Source organism: Mauremys mutica, chromosome 4 (genome assembly GCF_020497125.1).
Source record: "Mauremys mutica isolate MM-2020 ecotype Southern chromosome 4, ASM2049712v1, whole genome shotgun sequence".
NCBI classification, from domain to species: domain Eukaryota; kingdom Metazoa; phylum Chordata; order Testudines; family Geoemydidae; genus Mauremys; species Mauremys mutica.
In genome coordinates, this window is record NC_059075.1 from 97305783 (window position 1) to 97330801 (window position 25019).

At 42.4% G+C, this 25019-nt stretch overlaps 1 protein-coding gene across 1 annotated transcript in view; it reads left to right on the plus strand.

Annotated features, from left to right (window-relative positions):
• EIF4G2 (eukaryotic translation initiation factor 4 gamma 2) overlaps positions 1-25019 on the plus strand; it is a gene marked incomplete at its 5' end in the record, with an annotated part of 89870 nt that overhangs the window by 35629 nt on the left and 29222 nt on the right. The window lies entirely within an intron of this gene.

Genomic DNA, 25019 nt, shown 5'->3' on the forward strand with positions numbered 1-25019 from the left:
TGAAAAGTCAATTCCTGTGAGGGAAAAACAGCATGTGATCATGTAATTAAAGACTGTATCTACCTATACTCATGCAACAGACTTTTGAAGTCAATAGGGGTTTCAGGGACTCTGGAGTTGGTTCAGTTAACACTTATACACAGGAGTAACTTCACTCACCCAAGTATCACAGTGAATTCTATGGACCCGCTTAGTGAGTAAGCTTACATGAGTAAGTATTTGCATGGCTGGGTCCTATTTATATTATGTCATGCTCTCTTCTTAGTTTCTTTTCTTGTCAAAAGCTCTTTTTACCTTTTGCCTTTTCACTCGTTTTTGTTCACTAACTGAATGCCATGTTGCTTTACCACTTGCATTCAAAATGCAAATTAAACCATCACTGACTTCACTAGCAAACTTGGCTCACAGACTCTCATAGGAGATCCACCTATTTTCAGCAGAGTTTAACCTCCACCTTTAAAAGCAGTGTTGTTCCAGTCTTGAATACACCAATTTCCAGGGATTTTAACATTCTGCTTAATAGTGGTTCTTGCCTATTGTACGTCAAAAGAGGCTTCTTTAGCAATATTAGTTTAACCTTCATTCCAACCAGTAATAATGTACAAAGCTAACATGAGACAAATAAGTTGAATATTTGTTTCAACAGGCCTTATTTTATAGTAAAAATCTTTTATTGTGAGAGTGAATCTCCTTTTACCTTGCAGTTAGGTAGTGTTTTTGTTTGGTGTTGTTTTGACAAAGACATGTTAAATGTAACTGCTTAGCTGCTGAATATATGTGATATAACGAACATGGAAAGATACAGGAAATCAGACTGGGAGTTGATGAGAGTGCAAAGAACTGCAGGGAATTAATTAAACTCTTAGATACACTGTAAGCTGCTTTTTTTTTTCTCTCCCCTTCACAAACAACCTTGTGGAACTGGCTGGTAGCTAGTAATTAGACAATTGTTAGAATTAAAGTAAGGCCAAAATGATAAACTAGGTGTTTATAGTATGATGCTTAGAGTTCAAATACTACAGGCTTTCTCTGGCAACACTCACATTGACCTGAGTAGGAATTTTGACTAAGGACTGCAGAAATAGCCCATGCAGTACCATGTGGGTTATACAAAACCAGTGTAGGTGTACTGGTATTGGGTGAGAGAACCCTGTGCTTGGAGCACAGTGATTTTCTACAAATGGATGGAAGGTTCAAGAGTTTGACTGATAGCCCTTATTTTTAATGTGAAATACCCAGTACAGGTATCTGGGAATGCCTGTGAGAAGTCTGATAAGATTTCTTCATGCTTCACTATCTCAATTCTCTTGATTGGTCTAGTTTTATCAAAAGTCTGGGTAAAAAAGCAAGATGGCCTGACCTTGCTCTTTCATTTACCTGTGCATTACATATTATGGTAGCAGTGATAGTATGCACCGTAAACAGAAAATATATGTTGGGCCTCATTCTGCAATCCCTATGCAGGCAGAAGTCTCATTGAAACAAATTGCCATGGGAATTTTGCTGCCTAAGAACTACAGGATTAAGTTCCTGATTTGCTTTTGTCTTAATTAAAAGGCATCCAGTATCGTTCTGAAGACCAGTATTAAAACAATCTCAGGCTGAGCTGTCTGCCTGCACCATTTGGAATAACTGTGTAGCCTTATTGTTTGAGTGCTGCTAATATGCTTGGTATTATACAAACATGAACATCTTGTAATTAGATCTTCTCTCACTAATACTGGATGACTGTTTGTTTGCTTTTTCCATGCTTCCACAGTATGCCATGAACTTGCCTTGAGAACCTGTTGAAGACAGAATCAAATGTGAGCACACCAGAGTACCAGGAATTTGGTTAATCTAAAGTGAGTTTGAACTTTGAGAGAGTAGGGCTCAGTTCTATAAATGTCACTCCTGTTTAATAATAATTAATTATCAAGATGTTCCAGGGAAGTCAGTGGGTCTTGTGGGGTGTATGTGTAAGCCCTACTCAAGCTGAGTAAAAGTTGCAGAATTAGGCTCCCAGGCGCTGGCCATTCCTACTGAAGTCTGCTAAACTATAGTAAGCAGCAGCAGTATCGAAAGACATGCCTTTTTGAGAGAGATCGTAATTTCATCAGCATTTGGATCCTGAAGATTGCTTCAGAACCATCTATTTATTGCAGTCCTACCATACTTATAAACATTTACATTCTACAATCATTCAAAAATTTCAGCTAACAATAGTGTTATTACATTGTTTGCAACCGACGCTGTAGGATTATGTAGTCTGCATTAAAGGAGAGCCCATGAGGTCTTAAACCTTATTTAGTGTTCACTGTTGCATATTATGGAGTGTGGGAAGTACAGGGAAATTTTGAAATCTGCCTAAACTCAGTTTAAAATCCATACTTCTCCAGATATTCACTCTCTGTAATTATAGCTTTTTAAAAAGGAAATGATTGATAGTGGTCTTTTAGTGTAAAATATGTTGTTTGTGTTATCTCCCTAATGGTCATGAACCAAATTCTGTTTAATTTACTTATGCAAGTAGTCCCTTTTAAGTGAATAGGATCACTTGCATGAGTAAGGCAACCTGGATTGTGAGCACCCACATTCTGCATGATCTCCCCTTCTCTGTGCACCTAGGACCTAATATATGTTGCATAAATCCTTTTGTATATAAGTGAAGTTAGGGATACTTCATTTAGACAGAGATGGTATTGCGCCCTTTTTAACCAGAGTGGTTCACCAATATTCAGAGTCTTGGGATTGTTCGCACTGGAGGATAAATTGTTGATGGAGTCAGGTAATACTTTGATGTAATTATATTTATTTGCAAAGAATATACAGAGGAGATGGTTCTTTGCTCAAAGTTCCAATACAGTTTCAGGCATCATTCTACCCAAAAAGGTTTCTCTTGTCTTTTATTCAGAACCATGTTCCCAATGCTTGTTCTGGCTGTCTTGGTTTCTGCTGTTTTTCTCAGATTCTCTGGTGTTTCTGAGGTTTCCCCACCCAACTTCATCTTCACCCAAAACAATACCCAGTCTCTCTATATGGTGGTATGGGGCAGGAATACAAGGATGATGTGTTTGGTGGGGCACAGCTAACAGTTCTTTCTCTCTGTGTGTATGCGTGTGTGCGCGCGTGCTGTGGTGGCTTAATATAAAACATCTCCCTGGCTTGGATGTAAAAGTCTTGATTGCTATTACTTTTAAAGCACTGTCGGGGGAAAGGCTATGGAAAGGGTTGGATGGTCACATATTGAAAGACCTGAAGTGCTTTCTGTAAGGTAATCCATTAGGGTGACTGGATGATCTGTTTTTTAAAGGGACAGTCCTATTTTTGGGGACTTTTTCTTAAATAGGCACCTATTTACCTCCTACCCCCTGTCCCTTTTTTTTCCCCCACAGTTGCTATCTGGTAACCCTATAATGCATACACTTGTTTCTTGTGTCAAACTAGACTGAACTAGAAATATCCAAACTTGAACAGCATACTGCTCTAGATTCTTTAGCCATACAAAGAATAGATACCAATATTTACAATCTAGAGGATGCTGTGATGACTAGGAAGAAAATTGTCTTGCACAAAGCCCAGTAGGTTCAGTGAAACCAGGCTTAGCTCACCAAATTGTAGGATTCTGTACAGCATAAACACTTAATCCTTCTGTAAATATTAATGCTGCTTCTGTCTCTTGTGTTTATTTGATAAACTGTTGGTTTTTCAATATCCTTTCATCTGTGAAATAACTTAGAAACAGTTCTCTATGGCAGAGAACATCTACTGTAAAAGTGTAAGAGACTGACTAGAATTAATAAGAGGATATTTCTCATCTCCTTAATATTTACAGGAGATCTATCCAAATCCCATGAAGCACTCAGGGATTTTCCCTTACAATTTCTAACTTATTACATTTCATAATATTAATTAACTTTGTTTTGTGGAGGACTGGACAGCTTGAGTGATTAGTAATGGGAAGAAGAGCCTTTCACTCATATTGCATGTCTGAATCCAGGCTTGGCTGGTATTACTCAAAGCTTTTCAGTGGCCTATGTCAGATGTACCTGGTGGTGTCAGTCCAGTCCACATCATTAAAACAGTCCTCTATCATAGCTGCACTAGCTGTCAACTTCTATTCAGTCTCAGCAAAGAGGTCAAGGACTAGATGGGCATTTGGGACTGAACTATCAACTCCTCCATAGAAGTGTTCCCTCCAACTCAGGATTGGCAGAGCAATATGGAGAAGCTTAGGCCTGGTCTACACTACGAGTTTATCTCGAATTTAGCAGTGTTAAATTGAATTAACCCTGCACCCATCCACACAACGAAGCCCTTTACTTTGATATAAAGGGCTCTTAAAATCGATGTTTGTACTCCTCCCCAACGAGGGGAGTAGTGCTGAAATCAACACTGCCATTTCGCATTAGGGTTAGTGTGGCTGCAATTCAACGGTATTGGCCTCCGGGAGCTATCCCACAGTGCACCATTGTGACCGCTCTAGGCAGCAGTCTGAACTCAGATGCACTGGACAGGTAGACAGGAAAAGCCCCGCAAACTTTTGAATTTTATTTCCTGTTTGCCCAGCGTGGAGCACTGATTAGCACAGGTGACCATGCAGTCCCAGAATCAAAAAAGAGCTCCAGCATGGATCGTACGGGAGATACTGAAGCTGGTCTCTGTATGGGGAGATGAATCTGTTCTATCAGAACTCCGTTCCAAAAGACACAATGCCAAAACATTTGAAAAAATCTCCAAGGCCATGATGGACAGAGGCCACAACAGGGACTCAACACAGTGCTGCGTGAAACTTAAGGAGCTGAGACAAGCATACCAGAAAGCCAAAGAATCAAATAGATGCTCCCAGAGGGAGGGGCGACTGACAACTGTCGCTGTCTCACAGTTCCCGCACTCTCCGAAAACCATTTGAATTCTGGGCTGAGCTCCCAAAGCCTGAAGGGTCAAAAACATTGTTGCGGGTGGTTCAGGGTATATGTCATCGCTCGCCTCCCCCCCCCCCCCCATGAAAGCAAAGGGGAAAAAATCATTTCTCACCTTTTTTCAATGTCTCTGTATGTCTACTGGATGCTGCTGGCAGACACAGTGCTGCAGCACTACATAGCAGCATCCCCTTGCCTTGCAGATGGCAGATGGTACAGCATGACTGATATCTGTCATTGTCATCCCGTGGGTGCTCCTGGCTGGCCTCGGTGAGGTCAGCCGGGGGCGCCTGAGCAAAAATGGGAATGACTTCCCCAGGTCATTCTCTCTTTCTTCTTTAAGTTTTGTCTAATGGAGATTCAGTCCTGCCTGGAATATCATGGCAGCTGGAGGCTTCTGCCTCAGGCTACTCTCCCAGTCAGCAGCACCGTGTGGTCGCGCCTACCCTAGCCTACTCCTTGCTACCAGGGCTCACAATCAGATACTTAGACCTCTACATTTTGCTGCAAATAAAAAAATTAAGCTGCCGTTTAGAACTGTCCCCCAACATACATATCCTGGGACATTTTGTATTTTACCCGTGTCAACCAAAGGCCAACACACAAATGGAGATTCAGTCATGCCTGTGCTTCTATCCCTAGTGCTTGTCACAGATTCCCATTTTCAGCTATAGGCTGAGCAAGTGCAGAATGGTGGTTTACTGTATTTTGCTGTAAGCCAACCGCCCTCCCCTCTCCCCTTTGATCTCTGCTTGCAGAGGCAATAAAGTCAGTGTTGTTTCTTATTCATGCATTTATTACTTCATCACACAAATGGGGGGACACTGCCATGGTAGCCCAGAAGGGGTGAGGGAGGAGGGAAGCAACAGGTGTGGTTGTTGCAGGTGCACCCCCTAGAATGGCATGCAGCTCATCATTTCTGTGGGATGTCTGGGGCTCTGACCCGGAGCGGCCATTTGCCTCTCTGGTTCTTTAGTAGGCTTGCCTGATATTCTAGGCAGGACTGACTCTCCATTAGACAAAACTTAAAGAAGAGAATGACCTGGGGAGTCATTCCCATTTTTGTCCAGGCACCCCCGACCGACCTCACCGAGGCCGGCCAGGATCACCCATGACAGCAGCAGATGGTACAGTATGACTGGTAACCTTCTTTGCTAACTTGCAAAAGGCAAGGGGATGCTGCTGTGTAGTACTGCGTGGGTCAGCAGCATCCAATAGACATAAGGTGACAGTGAAAAAAGGCTGAATGGGCTCCATGGTTGCCATGCTATAGTGTCTGCCCAGGCAATCCAGGGAAAAGGGCACAAAATGATTGTCTGCCGTTGCTTTCATGGAGGGAGGATTGACTGATGACATTTACCCATAACCATCTGTGACAAATTTTTGGCCCCATCATGCATCGGGATCTCAACCCAGAATTCCAATGGGCCGGGGAGACTGCGGGAACTATGGGATAGCTACCCACAGTGCAATGCTCCGGAAGTCAACGCTAGCCTCGGTACATGGACGCACACCGCCGAATTAATGTGCTTAGAGTGGCTGCGTGCACTCAACTTTATACAATCTGTTTCCAAAAATCGGTTTCTGTAAAATTGGAATAATACTGTAGTGTAGACATAACAAAACATATAGTGATAGTGCACCTATTCTGGGCCCAGTTCTCCATTTCTTGCATACTCCAAGCACCACTTATTGCAGTGCTTCTGCCCTGATGCCTACAAAAACTTGACAGTGGTTAGGCAATTAGCATGCTATGACCACTGCTTAACACACTGATTACTTGTCTCATTGTTACCTTGTGCTCCATCATCTGTTGTATCCACCTGTTATCTCCCATTTTATACTTGGATTGCAAGCTATTCAGGGTAGGAACCGTCTTTGTTATGTGTTTGCACAGGGCTAAGCATAATGAGGCCTTGATAGATGAGAGGGGCCCCTAAATACTAAAAAGATTCAGTACTATTTTTCCAAGCTGATGGACTGTTTGACAACTCAGTTTTCAAGACACATTGAAACCGTTAGTACAATGTATCTTATATTGTATATTAATGTACAATACATCTACATTTGTAGTTTATGAAGCTGGTGAATACAGGGTCAGGCATGGATACAATAAATGAGCAATACAAGGTTTTTTGTTGTTGTTGTTGTTTTGTTGCTTAGCAATACAATATGACTCCTGCAAGCCAGCAGAAAGACATGGTTACGGGAATGGAATATAAGCTACTTAAAAACAAAATAGTGCACAACCTTCTGTCCTATACTGGAGACTAGTATAGAGAAGGTAATGTAAGGCCAGCATAGAATCATAGAATCTCAGGGTTGGAAGGGACCTCAGGAGGTCATCTAGTCCAACCCCCTGCTCAAAGCAGGACCAAACCCAACTAAATCATCCCAGCCAGGGCTTTGTCAAGCCTGACCTTAAAAACCTCTAAGGAAAGAGATTCCACCACCTCCCTAGGTAACCCATTCCAGTTCTTCACCACCCTACCAGTGAAAAAGTTTTTCCTAATGTCCAACCTAAACCTCCCCCTCTGCAAGTCAACCATGTCCAGCAAAATCTATCCAGAGTGTGTGTGATGCAAAGCAAATATAGTACATAATATTACAAAGTGCCTAAGTCTGTTCAGTCAAATGATTACATTTTTTTCTTTATCCCTCTCCTATTAGTAGAGTGGCTGTCTCTCTCTGGGCCAACTGGCCTGGCTTTATTTTAATTGTTGTTTTTAACTTTGTACAGCCCCACAGCTTGGGTGCTATATATACAAATAAAGAAAAATAAACTGGCTGAACGTTCTGGCACATCTTTCCTTGGAAAATATTGCATCATATAATGGAATGTTCAGCTAGCATTCACTGTGCTGCTGAGGGGGGAGAACTTTGGTTTGATTTTTTTTTTCTTAATATAAACTTTTTTTTTAATTTCACTGATGCCTTTTAATGTATTTAAGGTCTCTTCTGTCAGTGTCATTCTGGTAGAACAAAGTGTTTTTCTTCACTGTTTAAGGGCTGGACTGGCAAGATCACAAGCCAGGATCCTATGCTACAAGAATAAGTCACAGTGGTGATGTCTCCTTTTCGGAGCAGAACCTGCATTGGCCTTTTTTATTATCCCATTGTAAGTAGCCAGTATTCTTGCTGGACTGGGTAGAAAGTGGGTCCAGCCAGGCAAGAATAAATGCTGTTTTCCTGACAGTCTGTCAGCATCACAAGCACCCTGGGCTAGTCTACCCCTGCACTATTTATTCCAAAAGTAAGGTCAGCAACCCCTCTCGTGCCCTCATCCAGACCTTCTTTAAACCACTTTCCTTTCACAACGTCTTCCAACAGTGACCCTCCTCCAAAACTGACCTCATCACTACCAACATCTGCTCCTGTCCATATTTGAACTCTTGCTTATTATATTGTATTTTATTAATATTCATGGAGCAGACACCTTGGGTCAGATTATTCCCAGCTGCAACAGTGTAAATCCAGAGTAACTCCAGACTTCCTGTGTGACCATGGGCAATTCACTTAATCTCTTTGTGCCTCCATTTCACATTTGTTAAATGGAAAATAATACGGCCATGTCTATACTATGGGCACTACAGCAGCACAACTGCAGCTATGCCACTTTAGCACCCATAGTGTAGACTCTTTGTACATCAATAGAAGGGGGTTTTCCATGTATGTAGCTAATCCATTTCCCTGAGCAGCAGTAGGTAGGTTGAGAGAAGAATTCTAGTCACCTCTACTCCCTGGGTTAGTTTGGTTGAAGTGTGTGTTAACAGGGTGTGAATTTTTCATACCCCTGAATTACCTAGCTAGGTTGATCTTTTTAAGGGCAGATTGGTCCTCAATCTCTTCTCACAAGGGTGTTCTGTGGGTAATTACATTCAGGCCTGATTCTCCTATACACTAAGAGCAGTGTAAAAGGGCTTTACATTGGGTGTAAATGTGACTTACAATGTAAAAGGACCTGAGATGTCTGGTCACTAATGTTTGAGTTGCTTAGATACTATAGTAATAGAGGCTATATAATTACCTACAAGGATAGAAGATTAGAATAGAGTAGACCTGAGTAAGGACTCTGAGATCTAAGTCATGGTAAATAAATTAACTTGCTTTTGTGTGTTGCAATATAAATATAATGGCAGTAGTTTTCATTCCTGTTTTACTGTACTACTTATTGCATAATATTCACTAATTCACTTACCCCTAATAGTGGGAGAATAGCTGGTCCTATTCTCTGTGTGTCAATTCACTGTAACAGTATTTACACGCACATTCAACCAGAGTCCTTAGTCCCTGCAGAGGGCACTTCATGTACCCAGGGATCTAAAAGCAGAGAATGGGTGGCCTGGGGTCAAGTGCCTTCTCCCCACTCACACTTGCCCCATGGAAATTCCACAGAAAAGCTAATATGGCTCTAAGTTGTATCAATTTTCTACACACGCACTCTGACACAGATTCCCCCAAGGCAGCTGCAGGCTGGGGAAACCCTAGCATATTGGCCCCATTGGCTACAAGTTGTCAGAAAACATGCAGGGACTGGGAACACAGAACTGGCACAAATGCAAGGGCTGGCCTTACCATGAGGCGAACTGAGGCGGCCGCCTCAGGTGCCAGACGTGGGATGGGGGGGTGAAGGCGCCACTAGGACCCAGAGTGTAGAAAATTGTGTCTGCTGCTGGTGCATATGTATTCTCTCTGCTCTAGATGCACAGAGATGGTGGAGTGCTGTGCTGGAGGAAGGAGCGCTCAAGAGACATAACAGGCAGGCAGGAGGAAAGGTGAGAGGGAATAACAGAAAGCAGCAGGAGCTGTAGGGAGAGAGAGGAGGAGGAGCCCCTTACATACCTCTCTAGCACCCCCAGGAGCCTCTACTGATTAACACCAGCTTCTCAGGGAGCTTCCTGTTTCCTGCTGCTTCCCTGAACCCACTTGAGGAGAACACGCAGTCAACTGAAGTAGTAGGAGCCAGTTAGGCCCTTAAGACGCTGATATCTTCCCTCACTCAGGCCCTGCTACCAGCCTGCTTATCTGTCCCCTTCAACTGAGTGTTGAGAGCCATTATAGCTGGCACAGACAGAACAGCAGTCATGAGCAAAAGAAGAAAATGCCCCTCTGGGGCAGCATTCAGGAAAAAGAAAGCAAGCAAATGAAGCTTTTCTGAGATATAGACAGCCTTGTGGCCCGAGTGAGGATGTGAGTGGTGAGGAGATGCCTGATCTTCCAGTTAGTCAGAGTGCAAGTGACCTAGCAGCTACTGCAGCATCCATATCTCCATCTCAAATGGATGTAACCATGCACGTTCCTGAAGAAAAGTGTAGATCAGAGAAGTGTGGTGGAGGCGCAAGAAACAGCTGCTGAGTTTAGTTCCTTAAGTTTAGATGATCCAGGACTGTGAACCCACTTGACCAGTAGCCTGAGGGACTTCCTTGTATGGCATGGGCCACAGCAATTGAAACACTTTTCTATTTTCATTGTCTTTGGGGAACATGAAATTTCCATCCAACACATTACTGGCGTGAAATCCCCAAATTGGTAGAAATTGGAGAGGCCATGGCTTATGTACCCAAAAGCCCAGAATGCTGCATACTGTTTTTGTTGCAAACTCTTCCAGTCTAATGTTCCAGCCACATTGGGTTCTACAGGAACAAAGGACTGGAAAAATCTGGCTAGAAATCTGGCATGCCATGAGAAGGCAGCAAATCACCAGAGAGCATTCCATAGGTGGAAAGAGCTTGAGATGAGACTAAGGTTAAAGGCCACCATAGATGATCAGCATCAAGAGACGATTGCATCAGAGTCTCTTTACTGGCAAAATGTTCTGAAAAGGCTCATGGCCATTGTGAGAATGCTTGCTACCCGAAACCTAGCACTGCATGGCACTTCAGAGCAGCTGTATGTGCCAAACAATGGAAACTTCCTTAAAATTGCTGAGCTGATGGCTGAGTTTGGTGCTGTACTCCAGGAGTATTTAAGCAGAGTCCCCACCCAAGAAATGTACACACACCACTACCTTGGAAAAACAATTCAAAATGACGACATCATACCGTTATTGGCAACAAAAGTCAAACAGAAGATTGTGGCAGATCTGAAGTCAGCAAGATATTATTCTGTTATTCTGGACTGCACACCTGACATCAGCCATACGGAACAAATGACTTTAATGGTGCGTTTTGTAACAACAGAACCTAGTAAAAATGTCCCTGCAGTGGTGACTGTCGGAGCATTTTCTAGAATTTATCGACACTAATGATACTACAGGATCTGATATGACAAATGTGCTTCTTAAAAAGCTGGAAGATACAGGAATTGCGATATCTGACATGAGAGGTCAGAGCTACAATAATGGTGCCAACATGAGAGGAAAGAACAGAGGAGTGCAGACACGGATCCCAGAGTTAAACCCTCGAGCTTTTTTTGTCCCATGCAGTTCTCACTCATTGAACTTGGTCAGTGATGCAGCATCAGCTTCTAGAGAGGCTGCTGAATTTTTGTAATGTAATTCAAAGCATCTATGTATTTTTCTCTGCATCAACTCATTGATGGCAGATTCTGAAGTAACATCTGGGAACATTCTCTCTGATACAGAAACCACTGAGTGCCACACGATGGGAAAGTCGAGTGGAGGCGATAAAGCCTATCAAACACCAAATTGGGAAGATAGAGGATGCCATAAATGCCATTATGGAGGATAATGCTATGACAGGAACTGTTCGTGGGAGAACAGTGGCAGAGAGAAATGGAATCACCAGAAACATACATAACTTCAAATTTCTGTGTGGCTTAGTGTTGTGGCATGACATAGTGTTTGAAATAAATGTAAGCAAGAGACTCCAAGGTGTTCACCTTGATATATCTGGAGCAATGGAACAACTGGACAAAGCAAAGTCATACCTACAGTCTTACCGGTCAGATGAGGGGTTTCAAAATGTTCTGAAGAGTGCACAGAAGTTGGCAGAAGAACTTCACATTGAAACTATTTTCCCACCCATTCAAGAATACAAGAGTCACCGAAGAAGACAACATTTTGATTACGAGGCACGGGATAATCCCATAAGAGACCCCAAACAACAATTCAAAGTTAAATTCTTTAACCAGGTGCTAGATTGTGCAATACAGTCAGTTGAAGAACGTTTCATGCAGCTCAAGGAACACAGCAGTATATTTGAGATATTGTATGATATTCCAAAACTCCTCACTATACCTGAAGAAGACCTACACCAGCAATGCAGGGCACTAGAGACAGTGTTGACACATGATGACATGCGCAATATTGATGCATGTGATTTAGGAGATGAACTGAAAGCCCTTTCAAGATACATTTCAGCTTTTGTCATTCTGCACATACTTCTAACACTTCCTGTAACAGTTGCCAGGAGAGAACGCAGCTTCTCCAAGCTGAAGTTAATAAAACATCTACGCTTCACAACAACACAGGAGAGGCTGGTCAGCCTTGCAACCATCTCAATAGAGCATGAGCTGGCCCAGACTGTGGACCATCAGGAAGCAGTTCAAATCTTTGCAACCAAGAAGGCACGGAAAGCACCACTTTGATTATTCAAACAGATGAAAATGCCAGTGTTTACTATGCAGACAAGAAAAGTTACATTTGCTGTTCAGGCGTTTTGAAAGTTAAGTGTTTACTTAAAATTTTTTAACAAGGCATTTTAAGTTGTTCTCCTCTATTGGGGTAGGTAGCAGAACAGTACCATGAGAGAAGTAGAACAGGAAGAAGGCAGAACTGAGACCTTTAAAAGTTTGGCCCAAGCGAGGGGGCATGGGGGCGTCATTTGAGCTCCTCACCTCACATGCCAAAATATTGTGGGCCAGCCCTGACACATGCACACAGCCTTTGCACAGATTGCCCTTGCCTCCTGCTGATTCTCATAGCATAGGTTCTACACATATCTAAGGGATCTGCATGATTTAGGAGCAGACTCTCCCAAAGGGAACAATATGAGGGGAAACCTCAAAGATTTCCTCTCCCATATCTTTCTCCTTTTTGGGGGGGGGGGGGTAGAGGGGTGGTGACTGGGCCCAATAACACATTAATACAGGCAGAATTCATAGTTTTATTTCCCCTTCCCCTCCCCCCCCATCCCACCCATTTTGCCTCATACTGAGCCACGTGAGCTATGCTTCAGGTGATTGATTCAGATTAAAGATTGAACTAGTGAAATTCAATATAAATCTCCTATTCTCTTGCCATTAACTAGCTGAGGAGCCTGAAAAAACTGACGATGACAGAATAATAAAATAGTTTTAATGTCACTTTATAAGGAAGGGAAACTGTCAAACATTAATACTCCCCAAAATTGTTAGTCTTTTAAAAGCAATTTTCCTTGCAAACAGAAATATTCCCTTGGCATTTTTAATCAGTGCAGCAGTTAGATATGGGCATGCTTTTAGACTTAGCATATCACAGCAACTCGTTGTCATGATGCACCAGGTATACTGCATCTGACATTGGTCAATGCTTGATGCAGCATAGGAAAGCAAAACATTTCACTGCCCAGCCTCCACAGTGCACCTGGCTGGTTGCCTGCTGTAGAAGCAAAAACACCTTCCCCTATGCAATCTTCTCATGCCCTGATACAAGAGAATTTACACCTAATGCAACCTTTTGATCTAGATCTTGCAACAAGAAAAAAATCAGAAAGCTATTTAACTTGCTCATATCCTGTGAATATATTCCCCAGATTTAATATATACTGCTGAAAATAAGCGTTTTCTTATCTGGCCTAAAACTAAAAGTCAGCAAACTGAATAAGTGCCTAATTCTTACTGCTCCATAGGTAAGACACATATACCCCCCCCTTCCCTGATCAGAGTCCATCATACTGTGCATTACTTTATAAAGTGTTCTCCTTCTTCCTCTATTTTCCTTCTCCCAATTGGGCTAAATAATTTCATTCTTTGAGACCCCCTTTCAAATAAAATGCTTGCATAAATCCTTCATTTGAACATGCACACAGGAATTTCAGTGCACACTTACTCATTCTGCATACCTGTGTGCCCATTTTGTGTGTACAAACTTTGGGATCTGTGTTCAGTCTAGATCAGTGGTCCCCAACGTGGTGCCACAAGCACCATGGCGCCTGCCGGGGCATCTATGTGCACCCGCGTACTGGCTGGTGGACAAGCATCTGCCGAAATGCCGCCGAGAAGCGGCGTCATCAGGAGGCATCACCACCGAAATGCCGCCAAAAAGCGGCATCACCAAGAGATTTTTGGGGCATTTCCGCGGCGATGCCTCTTGACGTTGCCACTTCTCGGGGGCATTTCGGCAGATGCTTGTCCAGCACCCGCCACCCGGAAAAGGTTGGGGACCACTGGTCTAGATGACCATGTTTAAAAATTACAGAGTATATAATCTTTCATCATGTGTAAGGCACCTCTGTCCCATTCCTCTGTTTTTGATTCCTCTTTTTAAGTCATTTTAGTCTCAGCTGTAACAGAGATGGCAATTTCGTGCAATATCCTTGAAAAACCTTATCAAATTAAGTTTAAGTATCTTTGGAATCCATTGAATTAAATAAAAAGGTTATGTATTATTGTGGCCCTGGATGATTAAAGGACTAGACTGAACAATGTGCAGACAACAATGGTCTTTTGTGACAATATGTGTAAAGTGGATTTCTTGGGAAATATATAAGGGCAGTGAATGCAAATTCCCCACCCCAGGTTATGCAAAAGCCCAGCCTTTTAAATCTATGACCTGAAGAGTGGGCCTTTGACTGATGCTCACCTGTTACATGAGGCCAAGATCAAAGGCCCAAGCTGTATAAAGGAAAGACTGAACTATTCTGGTTCTGAGCTGAGTGTGTTGTAACCATAGGAAAACCCCCTCTGTGGGGTTTGAAGAGCTGACTCCTAATCAGAGACCTTGTTTGAGTTGGAGGGTGATCTTTGGTTAGTTTATTGTCATGCATATAGCCCCTTTTATTGTTTTTAATATATTTACTCCATCATGCTTTCACCTTAAGAATAAACGTGCTCACTTATAAAGAACACTGTGGTAACTCGTCATTGCTGACAACGACATTGTATGTAGAGTTCAGAGAAAACAAAATGCAGACGCTGGCCTCTTTAGGCAGTCTGGTTTTCTGGGAATATCACAGTATAAGCAGGGAACTGTGCAGCCAGAAAAAACACACAGTCAAGAGAGACGCATCTCTAACCAAGAGAGGTGATTGCTCAGGAGTCTGGAATGAGCACCCTTGGTCCTTTTTGAGTGAGTTCTCATGCCCCTCGCATGAAACTGTCTGCAAAAGTACACCAATATGGACAAATACAATCACTTAATCATAACATCTTACTGGTAGCAATTACCATTGTCACTTGTCATTTGTTAATGAATAGGTTGTAGAGTCTGACAGATGGCACCTCTTAAGGCTAGATTGCATCATTCAACATCTAAAGGGTGCCAACAGAATTGCTCAGAAGTGTTTCCTCCAGACCAACCCTGTTGCTATTAGCAATGAACCCCCTTCAGTAGCAGCAGTGAAGCAACTCTGAGGGGAGACAAGCAGCAGTGACAGCTTCTTTTTTTTTAAAGGGGAGGGGCAAGGGGCAGAGTAGTTTGAAATATCAGTGCCAAACTTTTTAAGATCTAGTGGTACCAACTGTAAAAAGACCATTATCTCTCTCTGTCTTTAAAAATAGATTAAAAAAAAGTAATGGGTGTAGGACTTTCTGATAGCTGTGTGTTTTATATTTAGTATCCAACAAAACTTCAAGCCACAAAGGTATCTTTTTGAATTGCTGTTCTGATTGACACTATACCTGCCTAGAGCACAGCTACTAAACTAGTTGATTCTCCTCTCCCTCGACAGCTAAATAGACCCAAAGAAAATAACATGCCTTGTTACTATTTGCATGGATCATGTGAAAATGATTAAATTATGACATAAATATTAATTGTCACTACTTTAATGAACTATATATTATTTTGGAACTATCAAGCTGTTTAACTTAGCAGCTCTGATAAAGAATATTCTGGAAGTGGCTTCACATCTGGAAACATGGAACTGTGCTAATGATTGTTTTTAATAGAGAAGTTTGAAGACCAGACTTAATTATTGCTGCCAAAAACATTTAAATCAGTTAAATAACATTTGGAATAGGTCTGGAATATTAACTCTGCTACACAAGTAATCTAACTTCTTAAAAACTGGATGGTATGTGATGTTTATTGAAATTTTCCTGGATGTGTGGAATGGCACAATCATCTCTTGTGAAACATCTATCAAATAGAAATTCCCTGGAATGAGAGAGACAGTCATGGAAGAGTCACTAATTTATTTAAATATATCAGAGTCACAAATAGCAGAACTTGAGGCACTGTACATATTGGGAATAGGGTCAGAGCATGAAATCACAGCTTTGTTTAAAAGTCTTTGGGCACATAATCCCTGTGACAAGATACAGAAGCTGTATTTCATTTCTAGCAAGCAGAGTTAGTGCTTGGCTCTGATCTGACACAGGTGTTGTAAAGTGGAATTATAAGGCAGGATTGGGGCCTAGATGCCCAATCAGGTATTCCAAGGAAGCCCAGGAGATTTTATGCAAACTTGGTAGTCAGAGGAGAGAGAGAGGCACTTTGGAGGAGGCATAGCATCCAGTGCCCAGATGCTAGCAGGCAGAGGTCTGACTTCAGGTAGGTTTTTCTGTTTGTGAACTACCATATGTTCAAGGAACAACATTTTTTTTTCTTTCAACTTGGACACAAGGCTTGATAGTGAGGGGAAAACATCTCACTTTCACAAGTTAACCTTCTCTACCAATTTGCAATCCAATTTAGAACATACCAAAGAAAAAAGGATGGAGGGGAACATATTGTACACAGAATTCATTTTTTTTCAATAGACTATAATTCCCCACCACACACATTTTTCTGTGAATATCTGATTAAAAAACCTCTTTCCTTTTTGTATGGTTGCCAAAACATACAAAACCTGGCAAGATACTAAATATTGGTCAGTCTTTTAAACCATATCCTTCCTGGGGCTATTTTCTTTTCTGGAGTTGAGCCTGTGTGCAAAGTATCACCTATAGAATTTTTTGTACTTTTAAATATGAATAGTATTGCTCCTTTGGTCAAGAAACAACAAAAGCTGAAGCAATAGATATGATAGGATAGCCAGTACCAAGTCAGTTTCTTTCTTTTGTTCAGTTGAACTCTGTTGTGTGCTGACTAACAAACCTGATTTGCGCTCCCTGAAAATGGCATTTGAACAGAAGGAATCTATTGTACTATGTAGCTCGTTATCAGAACAGAATGGATAAAGGTATCAATATAAACTGCTGTTATGGAAAGAAGGATCTTTAGCAGACACCATAGGAAATGTATCTCACAACATTAAATTAATACACGAATAGTGAAAATCTATAGTTCAGTGGTTGTCAAACTTTTGTAATGATGACCCCTTTCAATAACAAGCATCTGAGTGTGACCCTCCCCCACAATATATTTTAATTTATAACACCATTATAAATGCTGGAGGCAAAGCAGGGTTTGGGGTAGAGGCTGATAGTTCTTGATTTCTCTCTCTTCTCTCCCCTCTCCCACATAATAACCTCATGACCCTCTCACGGGTCCTGACCCCCAGTTTGAGAATGACTGCTATAGTTAAAGTAGAAACAACATTCTTCATTCTCAGTGTAGTAAGATTTAAACATTGTAATCTATAAGGTCATTCAGGTTGAGTATATACAAGGAAAAATTGCTCTTTTTTTCCTCCCATGAACGTTAAAAATCAGTATTTAAAAATAAATAAAACTTCTTGTCCACAGCTGTTTCTACTTGAAATCAGCATCTTCAGCCTCCACTCTATTAAAATCTAATAAAATAACTGACTCTGGAAACCACTACTTGGTGCTCCAAAATTATGTCCGCTACAATAACATGATGTATCCCAATGGGCTAGCAGATGCAGAAAACAATGAGAGGGGGTAAAATGAAAAGGTAGGACATAAATGGGGATGGGAAATGCTGAAAAGGGGAAAGGAAGGCTTTATAATGCCACTCGCATAGGAGATTAATATTAATGATACCCAAACTCCAGCACTCTACCCATAGATTTTTAAAGCACTTAAAATAGCATCCCCTCTTGGTGGTAGATGAGCAAGCTGAGGCACAGCTAAGTGAAGTGACTTGCCCCAAATTCACTTAACAGATCAGTGGCAGAACTAGGAATAGAACTCAACTCTTCTCAGTCCCAGTCTAGTGCCTTACATGATGAGCCTCACTGCCTTGCTCTTAAGGAAAATTGATAACCAGTTAAGAAGTAAAGTCCTGTCATGGTTATATAACTGTTAGAAGACAGGAAATACAATGTGTATATATACACATGGCCAATTCTCATTGAGAAAAGAAGTTGATAGACTGCCCTGGGAATTAGTACTACAGTGACTGCTAAATATAGTTACGATCTGGAAGAGGAATAAATGGCGAGTTGACTGAGGACATACAACTCTTATTTAAGGAAGACAAGACTAAGGAGACCAATGTGAGGAACTCCAGAAAGACCTTTCCAAATTGCCTAATTGAGCATAGTAAGCACAAGTCAGGACTAATTTAAGTAACCTATATACACTTAATTGCTGTAACCACTGGGTGGAGGGTAGAAGTGGAAATCTGGATGCTATTGTGGACAGTTCTATTTAGTCATCTTACTCACTTCAGCAGTGGTCAAACCAGACCATCTGATAGGACTTTAATGCCAATCACCTGCTCCCATCATCCTAAATCTTTCCCAAATACTGTTAGTAGGGAACGGCAATTTGTCTTCTGAAGGAGCTAGATAAACCATACAAATGTGGTTTTTTAAACAGCTTCACTTTACCCGGAACAATCAGGTTCCCCTTTACACCACTTTCATTTAATTTTCCACTTGAGAACTGTTGTGTTTCATGATTCAATAAAGTCAATAAATGAGTCAATGTAAATCAATAAAGTATATAGTATGTGTAATATACTGTGAGCCAAATTAATCCCTGGTGTAACTTTGGTGAAGTCAGTAGTTACACAAGGGATGAATCTGGCCATATATTAGTATTTAGTAGGAGAAGACAGTTTCCTACTATTAAAGGGAAGACAGTTTCCTACTATTAAATGTGTAGAGATGAGCTAAGGAGTCTGTTTGGATCTGGATTAGGTTTAAGGTTAGAGTTTGTGTATCTTATCCAAAAAAGCCAGTGCATTGATTCAAATATGTCAGTATCAAAATTTTATGAGCAGTTCTTCAGAGACATCAGCCCAATTAATTGAAATCTTGCAAGGTCAGTTGCTCTCATGAGTTCTGAGCCACGTAAGCCTGCATTTTAGTTGGATCTGGAAAAACAGGCTCCTTCCAGTTTTTACTTCAATCTGCAACCAACTCTAATCCCAGTACCCAAGTACTCAAATGTGAAACACACAACACATGCCTAATCCCAAAATGTGAGGTTCCTGTGAAGGCCCATCTGGTCTAAAAGCTAAGCCTCATAAAATCTGAATTTTATAACATTTTCAAAAAAACATTTGCATTAACCACAATAATTGTACTAGTGTGCATTGCAATTAGTACAGCTCCTTGGTTTAAAATAAATAAAGGGGGAGACATTTTGCAGCCAATTCTGTTTTCTCTATACAATTTAGGCTAGGCAAAGGGAACAGAAACTAGACACAGTTCCCCAGCAAGAGATTCCCCCACTGTAAGACAAGCCACAGGAGGCATATATAGCTAGCGCCTTCCTCACCCTCTTACCCCAACTTGCAGCCCCAGCATGGGAATGTGTTATGGGTGGAGAAGTGTGCTGTGCTCCTGCAAGCTGCAGCTGGTGGATAGTTTTGGGGGACTGTTGCCAGCTGGCAAGGCCTAGCTGGCTCAGAACTGGCCAGAGAATCAGGTAACTATAACCATCTCCTCTTCAGGTTCTCCCTCTCCCGTGCTGAATGGAAACAGCCCAGGAGAGAATGTGGGCCAACAATTCATAGAACTTAAATACACACCTATGGTCATTTATTACAGTTGTTAAAAACTTTATATCTTCAATTCATGAAATGTAAGAAAACAGTCTTATCATTTGAGTAAATGTCATGCTGCTGAAATAAACCAGGTTACCAATGTTGAGAAATGAAGTATTTTTAATTTGCAGAACAAATACAGTGCAAATTTCCCCACCAATGTACCCCTAAACCACTTGGATTGAAAGAGGTCAGGAAAATACATTTCTATAATAATAATAATACCTAGCTCTTTTTCATCAGGAGATCTCCAGGTGCTTTACAAAGGAGGTCAGTATTATTATTAGTTTATTTGATATTTATCATACCACCTTGGAGTCCCAGATGTGGACCAAGACCCCATTGTGCTAGGCTCTAAACAAATACAGAACAAGAAGACAGTAAGCTATTTGGGGCAGGGACTATCTAAGTCTAAGACAAGAAACAACAGACAGATACAGACAAAGCAGGGAGGAGTACAAGGAATAGGGTGACCGGACAGCAGGTGTGAAAAATCAGGACAGGAGGTGGGGGGTAATAGGAGCCTATATAAGAAAAAGACCCAGAAATCAGGACTGTCCCTATAAAATCAGGACATCTGGTCCCCCTAACAAGGAACCAATGAGACAATATTTGTTTTAGGAAAGGCTGTATCTTAGAGATGCTATGCAGAAAGAATCTGCAAGACTTAGATCTTGGCTGGATGTGACTATGTGAGGACCTGGGGCAGGGGCGGTTCTAGCCATTTTGCCGCCCCAAGCACAGCGGCATGCCACAGAAGGCACTCTGCCAGTCGCCGGTCCCGCGGCTCTGGTGGACCTCCCGCAGATGTGCCTGCGGAGGGTCCGCTGGTCCCGCGGCTCCGGTGGACCTCCCGCAGGCATGCCTGCGGATGCTCCACCGGAGCTGCAGGACCAGCGGACCCTCCGCAGGCACGCCTGTGGGAGGTCCACCAGAGCTGCCTGCCGCCCTCCTGGCGACCGACAAAGCGCCCCCTGCGGCATGCCGCCCCAAGCACGCGCTTGGCGTGCTGGGGCCTGGAGCCGCCCCTGACCTGGGGAGAGGTCCAAATTGAAGATTATGGGCCTTATGGACATGTAGAATGGTAGTGTTGTCCACAGGGATTGAGAAAGGAGGTAGTGAGGATGGTTTTGTGGGGTTTAGATTATGAGCGGAACTATTAACTAAGGTTTGTAACCTGTCCTTTAAATCGGCTTCGGTACCCAATGACTGGAAGTTAGCTAATGTAACGCCAATATTTAAAAAGGGCTCTAGGGGTGATCCCGGCAATTACAGACCGGTAAGTCTAGCGTCGGTACCGGGCAACCCTTATATAAATCCATGGTTTACTATTAGTTGAAACAATAGTAAAGAATAAAATTGTCAGACACATAGAAAAACATAAACTCTTGAGCAATAGTCAACATGGTTTCTGTAAAGGGAAATCGTGTCTTACTAATCTATTAGAGTTCTTTGAAGGGGTCAACAAACATGTGGACAAGGGGGATCCGGTGGACATAGTGTACTTAGATTTCCAGAAAGCCTTTGACAAGGTCCCTCACCAAAGGCTCTTACGTAAATTAAGCTGTCATGGGATAAAAGGGAAGGTCCTTTCATGGACTGAGAACTGGTTAAAGGACAGGGAACAAAGGATAGGAATTAATGGTAAATTCTCAGAATGGAGAGGGGTAACTAGTGGTGTTCCCCAAGGGTCAGTCCTCGGACCAATCCTATTCAATTTATTCATAAATGATCTGGAGAAAGGGGTAAACAGCGAGGTGGCAAAGTTTGCAGATGATACTAAACTACTCAAGATAGTTAAGACCAAAGCAGATTGTGAAGAACTTCAAAAAGATCTCACAAAACTAAGTGATTGGGCAACAAAATGGAAAATGAAATTTAATGTGGATAAATGTAAAGTAATGCACATTGGAAAAAATAACCCCAACTATACATACAACATGATGGGGGCTAATTTAGCTACAACGAGTCAGGAAAAAGATCTTGGCGTCATCGTGGATAGTTCTCTGAAGATGTCCACGCAGTGTGCAGAGGCAGTCAAAAAAGCAAACTGGATGTTAGGAATCATTAAAAAGGGGATAGAGAATAAGACTGAGAATATATTATTGCCCTTATATAAATCCATGGTACGCCCACATCTCGAATACTGTGTACAGATGTGGTCTCCTCACCTCAAAAAAGATATTCTAGCACTATAAAAGGTTCAGAAAAGGGCAACTAAAATGATTAGGGGTTTAGAGAGGGTCCCATACGAGGAAAGATTAAAGAGGCTAGGACTCTTCAGCTTGGAAAAGAGAAGACTAAGGGGGGACATGATAGAGGTATATAAAATCATGAGTGATGTTGAGAAAGTGGATAAGGAAAAGTTATTTACTTATTCCCATAATACAAGAACTAGGGGTCACCAAATGAAATTAATAGGCAGCAGGTTTAAAACAAATAAAAGGAATTTCTTCTTCACGCAGCGCACTGTCAACTTGTGGAACTCCTTACCTGAGGAGGCTGTGAAGGCTAGGACTATAATGATGTTTAAAAGGGGACTGGATAAATTCATGGTGGCTAAGTCCATAAATGGCTATTAGCCAGGATGGGTAAGAATGGTGTCCCTAGCCTCTGTTCGTCAGAGGATGGAGATGGATGGCAGGAGAGAGATCACTTGATCGTTGCCTGTTAGGTTCACTCCCTCTGGGGCACCTGGCATTGGCCACTGTCGGTAGACAGATACTGGGCTAGATGGACCTTTGGTCTGACCCGGTACGGCTGTTCTTATGTTATGTTCTTATGAGCTCTATTTTAGCCATATTGAGCTTGAGTTGATGGCCACAAGAAGATGCCAGAGACACAAATTGAGGGTAGGTCTATATGCAGTGCTCCAGAAGGAAGGGGTCAGCACAAAACCCATTCTGCTTTAGCAAGGGCACACTCAGTGCAATTAAAATGCAACCCATTTAAAACTGATAAAAGGAAATATTTTATACAATGCATAATCTGTGGAACTCACTGAGACATAGTGTTGGGGCCAAAGGCTTAATGGGTCTCAAAAATAGATTATTTTTTTATGGAAAATAACATTTAGCATTGCATTAGGTATTATGCACACTGATGAGGGATATACACCCATGTGCATGTACTCTTTTGCTTTAGGGCATAAGTCAAGCATTAAGTAACTGAAGGTGGGGGGAAAAAAGCTTCTCCTGTAGGCAGGTACTGTGTAGTCTTAAAATCATGTCTTATTTTAAATAAACTTGTCCTGGCCATTGGCAGAAACAGGATACTGAACTAAATTGCCCCAGTATAGAAATTTCTCTGATCATAAATATTATAAAAATGCTGTCACTTTAACAAGGTGGTGAATCTAAGCATTCTGTGGGTCCTGTATACCAGCAGGCAACATTTAATAAAGGGCCATAATTTTCCCCCCCAAGAGCTCTAACTATACTGAGGACGTATGCACTATTTTAGCTTTTAAAAGGATTAGCATATTTAAATATTTGTATTACTATAGTTATGTTTTGGCTCAGAATATGCACTATTTTTAAATGGGATTGTTGAAACAAAGAGCACGCTGGTAGGCTACTGGACTGTATAGATAAAACTGTGCATAAGATCTAGTGTAGTACTAATTAAAGCAGGGCTGGCTCAAGTTCTGCTACCATTAAGCAAACTAGCAAATGCCCACCCTTAGCAGCCCACAGTCATCCACACAAACAGTTATTGCTGTAACATCAATGCCCCTAATATTTGGTGGTCTAGTGACTGCCTGCCCATGTGGTAAAGCTGGTCCATAATTTATCATTAGCCAGTGAAATTATGAGGTGGTAAATTTTTTGCCTTCTTTGGTCTCTTGTTAGGGTAAGTGCAACAAGCTGATGAGCATGGCAAGCTCCTGGGTAAACAATGATATTTTACATTTTGGGTTCCACGTTTTTACAAAGAACCCCACTAAAATCACACGCAATCCTGACTGTAAAATCTGAGGAATCCAGTGAGTATTAGTTGTGCATAAAAAGGAGGCGGGGGGATGCTGCCAATATATGTGACAGAGAATTAAGTGGGGTGCTGGGTAGCAGCAGCAGGAAATCCAGATGCTGATGTAATTTATATAGACCTTGATTTTCAGAAGCTGACTAGATAAAAGCAAAACTCTGGCTCAGACGCATCTGGGGCAGATGTGATACTTGAGAAGTGTAAAGAGTTCCAATTACTATATTGAAATGTTATTTGCAGTGTTGTAGCCATGTTGGTTCCAGGACATAAGAGAGACAATGTAGGTTTAGTCAACTTTTATTGGACCAACTTCTGTTAGTGGAAGGGACAAACTCTCAACCTTCACAAAGTTATTCCTCAGGTCGGGAGAAGGTAACCAAAGTGTCTAAGCTATATATAAGATGGGACAGATTGTTAACCATAAGAGGTTCATGCATGCTGTAGGAGACCACTTAAAACAGTGATCACCAAACGGTCTATTGTGATCTCTGGAGGTGCAGTGTGGCTGCCACTAATGAGACTCCCTGCCTACCCCAGCCCCACACCACGCCTGGAAGCAGCCAGCATGGCCCTGGGGCCAAGAGGGCAGGGGTCTCCCTCTGTACACTGCTCTTGCCTGCAAGCACCGTCCCCGCAGCTCCCATTGGCCAGGAGAGCTGTGGGGGTGGTGCTTGCAGAGAGGGGAGCATGCAGAGCCATGTGCCCCCTGTCCCTCCCCAGGGGCTGCAGGGGCATGTTTGCCCCTTCCGGGAGCGGTGTGGGGCCAGGATAGGCAGGGAGCCTGCCTTAGCCTCGCTGCACCCACTGCCTACTGGGAGCTGCCGGAGGTAAGTGCTGCCCAGCGGATGCTGCACCCCAACCCTGAGCCCCCTCCTGGAGTCAGTACCCCATGTCCCCTCCTGCACCCTGAACCCCTCCTGCACCCCAAGCCTGACCCCCCCAGAGCCTGCACCCTGTACCCCCTCCTGCACTCCAATACTGCATCAGCCCAGAGCCCCCTCCTGCACCCTAACTCCATCCTAGAGCTAGCACCCCTCACCTCCTCCTTCACCCCAACCCACTGCCCCAGGCTCAGCGCAGATCCCCCTCCCACACTGCAAACCTCTCGGTCCCAGTCCAAAGCCTGC